This window comes from Capricornis sumatraensis, chromosome 4, assembly GCF_032405125.1.
Source record: "Capricornis sumatraensis isolate serow.1 chromosome 4, serow.2, whole genome shotgun sequence".
Classification (NCBI taxonomy): domain Eukaryota; kingdom Metazoa; phylum Chordata; class Mammalia; order Artiodactyla; family Bovidae; genus Capricornis; species Capricornis sumatraensis.
The window spans coordinates 18,994,869-19,002,725 of NC_091072.1; positions in this window are offsets into that span (position 1 = coordinate 18,994,869).

Below are 7,857 nucleotides of genomic sequence, written 5' to 3' on the forward strand. Positions count from 1 at the left end.
GGGATGTTCCGAGATTTGGCCATTCCGAGGCTGACTTGGTTGAAATTATCACCGTCACACCCTTGGGAGGAGGGCACAGCACCCTGCCAGTGTTGTTCTGAAGAAATGGGACTAAGAAGACAGTATTCTGCTTTTTCCCCATTGGTTTGAAAGGCGTGAACCTATAGGCTGCTGGTCGAGGTGGAGGGATGGGGGAGGGAAGAAGGGGTTGGTCGGGGGTGGTGGGGAGGCTAGAAGAAGGCTGAAAAGGCCAAATTCAAAAGGAAGAATTTGCATCTCCTTTACTTCCCAGGGGTTTTTTATCTTCCGTAGTGGACTCCACACACCAGGTTGCCCTGACCTTGCTGTCTACACTTGGCTTCTCAGCCTGTACCTGGAGCAGGCACCTGGCCACACCAGCACGGGCACCAATTCCTCCCGGAGCCCCAGTGAGGCCCTATGGTGGCTGGGGACTGCTGGTCTGGGTGGGTGAGCTGGCTGCTGATGGGCAAATCCAGTTCCCTGCTTTTTCCTGCGCAGTCCTCTTTCATGAGCGCAATAAAACCAGGATCAGGTTGCCAGGATCCCCAAGCTAATAATTCAGAAGTCTTCATCCCTCAGGGCCATTGTACCTACCTGGCTGGCAAAATGGTTAGGAGGGAAACAGATTGGAACACTCTAGTTTGGGCAGCTTTGCAAAATGTGTGCAATGAGAATAAAATAAGATGGTATGGGCCACTTGAGAAAGCCCCTGACATATAGTCAGCATTCAATAAAACATCCCTGACTATTCTGATAATAACCGCTGTCACCTACTTTGGCCAGGAAATGTGCTAGAAACTGATAAATCTACACTGTAGTCATTTACCAGAAAAGGCTTTTCATTTCTTAATTAATAAAAAAAAATAGTTTAATAAGTCCATTGTTTGTTGATAAGCACATCCCTGGATTCCAGAGGTTTCAGCTTTGTAACACTGTGTGTAAAACAAAACAGCCAATCCTGGCAGAGGTAACTGGAAGCTTCTCCTCTCCTGTCTCTTTGTCCTAACAAAGGCAGCTGGGAGTTCCCTGGCAACCCAGTGGTTAGGAGTCCTGCTTTCATTGCCAGCCTGAGGCCTGGGTTCCATCTCCAGTCTGGGAACTAAAATCCCGCAAGCCAAAAAAAAAGAAAGGGAGTTAGCTAGATGATCTAATATTCTGCTGAGTGAAGCTGTCACAATTTTTGTAACCATTCCCTAAGTGCTAGGTATTTGCTTGTTTCTTACTTTACACATTACTTATTGTGCTGGCTGGGCATTTTTGTTTCAAAAGTCTTTTTCTATATTTAAGATGATTTCCTTGTATTAGACTCACTACAGGGAACTATTAAAGGGGAATCAAGATTTTTAAAAGCTCTTGAATTTTACTCTGTAAGACTTGAGCTAATTTATCGTCTCAATGGGAGTATTGGATTGGATTTTATTGGATTCATTTAAAAAATAAGTTTAATTATTTGAAAAATAGAAATGGCATTTTCTTTTAACCTAGAAGTATTTATTAGGCTTGTGAGATTGAACAGTTGCTTGTATGTCTGCTAACTAGTTGTATGTCTATGTGAATTTTCTGTTCATATCTTTAAGGCACTTGTGCCCATTTAGGAACAAATATGATAAACTTAAATAATTACTGGGGCTTCCCCTGTGGCTCAGTGGTAAAGAATTTGCCTGCAGTGCAGGAGATGCGGGTTCGATCCCTGGGTGGGGAAGATGCCCTGGAGAAGCAAATGGCAACCCACTCCAGTATTCTTGCCTGGAGAAGCCCATGGACAGTGAGCTACAGTCCATGGGCTTGCAAAGTGTCAGACATGGCTGAGCAACTAAGCACACACACAGCACACATATATATATCCCCCTAAGATCAGTAGATTTTACTGTGTCTGTATTCCCCATCCCCCTTCTCTCTCTCTCTCTCTCTCTACACATTACATGCCTGCACTTTTTTCCCCTCATAAACTTGCTTTTACAACCTCCATAAATCATCCTAAGGTCAAAACTCTAAGGATTCACAATAGCCCAGGGGGTTGGCTGTGTCATTGCAGAGTTTGAGGAAAAGGCAGCAGACAGCTTCCTGGGTTTTTCCCCTCTGTGTGGGAGACTAGGCAGCAAAAGTCTGTTGTAAACACAGAGGGGGAAAAAAACCTAGATTTTTCCCAGGGCCATGAACCAGGAAACACTGTGAAGTCTACAAAGTTCTGGCTCTCACTGACCACACATTAAACCTGGAGCACATGTGAAGTCTGAAGAGACTAGAAAGGGCTGGGAAGAGAGTTGGGGAGCTGGCTGTCAGAGACCAGGGTGTCTGTGGATGACCTCAGGTTGGTCTTCCAGGACCTTTCCTGTAAGGAAGCAGGCAAGATGCAAATACTCCTGGAGGACAGGAGAGTGAATGGTTAGAATAGTGACCGCCTTGACCCTGCAAGATGTTCCACTAGAAGAAAAGATTCATTTTGTTGGATTTAGGCAAGGAAAGTAATTTAAACACTTGAGGGATTTTCGTTGATAAATATTGGAGTCAAGGATGACACAAGAGTTCAGTTAACCAGAGAGCAGGAAGGCACCCACCCTTCCCTGAGCATCTGGATCTCCAGGATCTAGGTCTGTGTTCCTTCAACTGCTGAGAGTCCAACCCTGGGCTTCCCTGGTGGTCCAGTGGTTAAGAATCCACCTTGCAGTGCAGGGGACAAGGGTGGGTCCCTGCTCCAGGAAGATCCCACATTCCGAGAGGCAACGAAGTCCACGCGCCACAACTACTGAAGCCTGGGGTCTAGAGCCCGGAAGCCACAGCTACTGAAGCCTGCGTGCCCTGGGGCCTATGCTCTGCGACAAGTGAAGCCGCTGCAGCGAGAAACCTGAGCATTCGGCACTGGAGAGTAGTCCCCACTTGCTGCAACTAGAGAAACCCCCCACCCTTCCCCTTGCCCCCCTGCCCCTCCCCGGCTCAGCAAAAAAATACCCAGTGCAGCCAAAAATAACAAACAAACAAACAAACAAAAACCCTTCAACTGGGACTTCCCTGGCCCTCCTATGGTTAAGATGCCCCTCTTCAACAGCATGGGGGCATGGGTTTGATCCCTAGTGGGGGCGTTAACTATTCTTAGATGCATATATATGTGTGTGTGTGTGTGTGTGTGTGTGTGTGTGTGTGTGTGTGTGCATGCTCAGCTGCTCAATCGTGTTCGACCCTGTGGGATCCTATAGACTATAGCCCACAAGGCTCCTCTGTCCATGGGATTCTCCGGGCAAGAATACTGGAGTGAGTTGCCATGCCCTCCTCCAGGGGGTCTTCCCCACCCAGGGACTGGACCTACATCTCTTATGTCTCCTGCGTTGGCAGGTGAGTTCTTTACTACTAGCGCCTCCTGGGAAGCCCGTTTGTGTGTATGCATTTGTATACATATATATGTATGTGGAATTCTATTGTTGTTTGAGCATAAATGAAGCAACAGAGTGCAAGGACCTGTAAAGAAGATAAACAGCGTCTTATGACCTTATTGCCTTTCTGACTCCCTTTCCCTCTCCTAGGAAAACCTCATTTGACCTCCCAGGGTACAGTCGTCCAATTCTTTATCTGTTCTCTTTTCAGTCTATTGCTTATGGCACAAATTTTCACATTCTTTCATGGTTTTGTTTTTGACACTTAAAACCCAAGCATTCGGAACTAAAGACTCCTTTATCTCTCAAAACGGCTGTCATTTAAGATTTTGGGTTTCCAAGTTGGGTCATCGATTCAGTTTCTTTTGACTGCTATAACAAACGACGACATGCATAGTGGCTTAAAACAATACATGTACGTTATCTTACAGCGCTGGAGATCCAAAGTCTAACACAGGTCTCACTGGACTAAAGTCAAGGTGTCGAGGTGTTGGCAGGGCTGCGTTTCTTCTGTGGGCTCTAGGGGAGAATCCCTTTCTTGCTTCTTACAGCTTCTCGAGGCAGCCTACATTCACTGACTTGTGGCCCTCCTCCTCTGACTCCAAGGCCAGGGGCATGCATCTGAGCTCTGCTCACGCTGCCATCTTGCTGATTCTCTCTTTTGCCACTTCTCTTCCACTTGTAAGGCTCCTTGTGACTACATTACCACCAGGATAATCTCCTCCACTCAAGATCAGCTCATCACAAACTTAATTCCACCTGTAATTTTATTTCCCCTTTGCCATGTAACCTAGCAAGTTCACAAATTCTAGGAATTAGGAATTGGACATCTTTGTGGTGGGGGGCAGTATTCTGCCTCCCACAGTCACACCAAGCTTTATCCAATTAGCACAATCCATTGCCCTGGCTACAGTCCTAGGCAATAGCCTAATGTAGTCCAATCAGAGTGAATGTCCACTCTAGCCGGAAACGCTGGGACAGAAGGACTTTTCCTCTGCTCTAGATCTGTCCTGCCCAGTACAGGAGCCACTGGGCACATGAGGCTATCGAGCACTTGAAATGCGGGTGCTCTGACTTAACGATGTTCTTTAAGTGTAGTGAAAGTCATGTCCGACTCTTGGTGACCTCAAGGACTGTACAGTTCATGGAATTCTCCAGGCCAGAATACTGGAGTGGGTAGCCTTTCCCTTCTCCAAGGGGTCTTCCCAACCCAGGGATCGAACCCAGGTCTCCTGCATTGCAGGCAGATTCTTTACCAGCTGAGCCACAAGGGAAGCCCTCTTAAGTGTAAGACACGTATAAAACACATGCTGGAACATCCCTGGTGGCCAGTGGTTAGGAATCCGCCTGCCATTGCAGGGGACCTGGGCTCCATCCCTAGTCTAGGAAGATTCCACATGCCAGGGGGCAACTAAGCCCAGGCACAACTCTTAAAGCCTGAGCTTAGAGCCTGTGAGCCACAACTGCTAATGCCCACACCCTAGAGTTCGTGTTCCACAGCAAGAGAAGCCACTACAATGAGAAGCCTGGACACTTCTAGAGAGTAGCCCCCACTTGCTGCAACTAGAGAAAGCCCTTGCACAGCAGTGATGACCCAGTGCAGTCAAAAATAAATAAATAAAAATATAAAATAAATACTTTAAAAAACACATTGCATTTTGAAGACTTAGTACAAAAACTGAATGCAAAATAGGTTATTAATTTTTTAATGATTGCACACTGAGATGATTTGTATACATTGGGTGAAATAGCGTATGTTGCTAGAATTAACTTCACCCTTTTCTTCTCACTTTCTAAAAACACGACTACTGGAAATTTTAAAATCGCACATAGGGCTTGCCTTTATTTCTACCGGATAGTGCTATGCTAGATGGTACAGTTCACAGATGTGAAGCCTGGAATTATTGGAGCAGTTTGTGCCAGAATGTGGGGAGTCAGCTTTGGATGAAGCGGAACAGAGAGAGGAAGAACTCAGCTCCTTGATAATATCACTGGGCACTGGTTTAAACAACCTAGAACCTTCCAACCATAATCTTCTCCGTCTAACATCCACCCAGACTGTGGGTCCCCTCTTCTTCAGCCCCCTGGACTTCCCCAGGCTGCATCTCCTTCCTTTAGTCTCAAATAGAATGTCTAAATACAGCTTTGCATAATTACATTTTTTTTAAAGTAGTGCTTTATAAAATGTTAAAAGTGGCACATATTCATTGTAGACAGTTCAGCCAATACATTAAAGTAAGACAATAATAAAATAAATAAATAAAATAATAAAAAATAAATAAAATAAATAAATAAATAAAAATATAAAATAAATACTTTAAAAAACACACTGCATTTTGAAGACTTAGTACAAAAACTGAATGCAAAATAGGTTATTAATTTTTTAATGATTGCACACTGAGATGATGTTTTGTATACATTGGGTGAAATAGAGTATGTTGCTAGAATTAACTTCACCCTTTCCTTCTCACTTTCTAAAAACACGACTACTGGAAATTTTAAAATCGCACATAGGGCTTGCCTTTATTTCTACCGGACAGTGCTGTGCTAGTCTCTGCCACTCAGAGACTGCCTCTGCTAATGTTGCTTCTTCCTAAGTCAAGCAAACGTTCGGTCCTGGAAACTCAAATGGTGTTTAAGTCAAAAGGACAACAATCATGACATCGTCCATCCAGTGACCAGCATCCAGAATGTCTGCCCACAGACAAAGCAGCTGCCGAGGGGTGATCTCCCACTTTCTTCTTCTGGTACCTGCTCCTTTTCTGGGTCCCTCTGTTCATCTCCAGGACTTTGGAGGATTTGGGGTCTCAGTTCTCAAACCATGTCATTTCCAAATCATCTTCAGGACACACAGCTGCCGCCTCCTTGAAGATAAAGGGTTCCCTTGTCCTTCTGCCTTTCTGTGGACTTTCAGCCCCTTCCAGGCCTGTTCTGTGGCTCCCATCATGTAGCATTCCCTTCACGGCTGCAGGATGTGGCTAGTTCATCCCTACCATCAACAGCTGAAGCGCCTCTGTAAGCCTCCTGTTTTCAGCGCCTCCTTCAATTCCAGTGGCCTTAAAGCTGTGTCTGCTTCTACCCAAGCAGAGTTTAGGATGCCTTAGAAAATTGTTGATTTTTCAAGATTGGAATAAAGGTTTGCCCATAATGATACAGAAATCCCATAAGTGTAGGGTGAGAATCTCACAATAACAGAGATACAAGACAGCAGAAGACCACCCTGGCCCAAGACCTGCCTCCTGCTGTGTGCTCTTGTTCATAAGAGCTCGCCCAAGCCCAGAGAGCGCCATGTCCCCAAGCATAAGGCAAAACTCCCTGTCTCCAAAAGGATATTTCGCACCAGTTTAGAAGGGGGCAACAGAGGGTGAGATGGTTGGATGGCATCACCGACTCAATGGACATGAATATGAGCAAACTCCAGGAGATAGTGGAGGACAGAGGAGGCTGGCATACAGTCCCTGAGGTTGCAGAGAGTCACATACAACTGATTGTCTGAACAACAACATTGACCCAGCTTACCTGTTTTTCTGGAGTGACTTTTTCATGTGGGTGGGAGCAGGTGCAAATCACAGATCTGAAATAAGGATATTCTAAGACATTTTCTATTCAATACATACTACGTTTTACTAAAAATTTTAAATTACTTTTTTTTGGATGTTGAAGGGTTTTTCGGTTAATTTTACATTTATTTATTTTTTAATTGAAGGATAATTGCTTTACTGAATTTTGTTGGTTTCTGCAAAACATCAACATGAATCAGCCTTAGGTATGCATGTGTTCCCTTCCTTTTGAACCTCCAACAACTCAGCGGTTATTTCATTCATAAATAGATCTAAGATTAAAGTTATTCTAAGACTTTAGAAAGGTTCTGTATTACTTAAACAAAGGCAGTATTAGAAGCTAGAAGTGAGGTTTTGCCGGTGTTTGTATCATGCCCCGGAACATAGGACTTGCTCAGTCCTGTGGCCCACAGCTCCAAGGGGCTTGTCTGCAGGGAAGAATAGTCAGATGGGAAACAAAGCATGATTTGGTCATAGGTGGCCAAGCCCTCCATACTCCCAGGTGTGGATTGTCTTGGGGGAGTTGCACTGGAGAATATGGCTTAGACCAGAGAGACACAGGGGAGCTCTCTGATCTCTGCATTCTTGAATCCAAGAAGGTTATCTGCAGAGCAGCCTCAAGGTAATCAGCTCAGCCCATTGTAGGCAGAGAGGAGCAGGAACAGAGACTTGGACAAGCCTGATTGCTCAGAGAAACTGACCTTGACCCTCTCTGCTTATTTTCCTAGGATGCAGAAGTCAAAAAGAGCAAGAATCGGCCTGTAGGATAAAGCCCCTGCCACGGGTGCTCACTACGAGGGAACAGAAAGGGTGAAGGGGAGCATTGGATACCACCTTGATCCTCACAGGTACCCCATGATGGAGAAAGTCTTAGTCCCCGTTACAGGTGAAGAAACTTAAACTCAGAG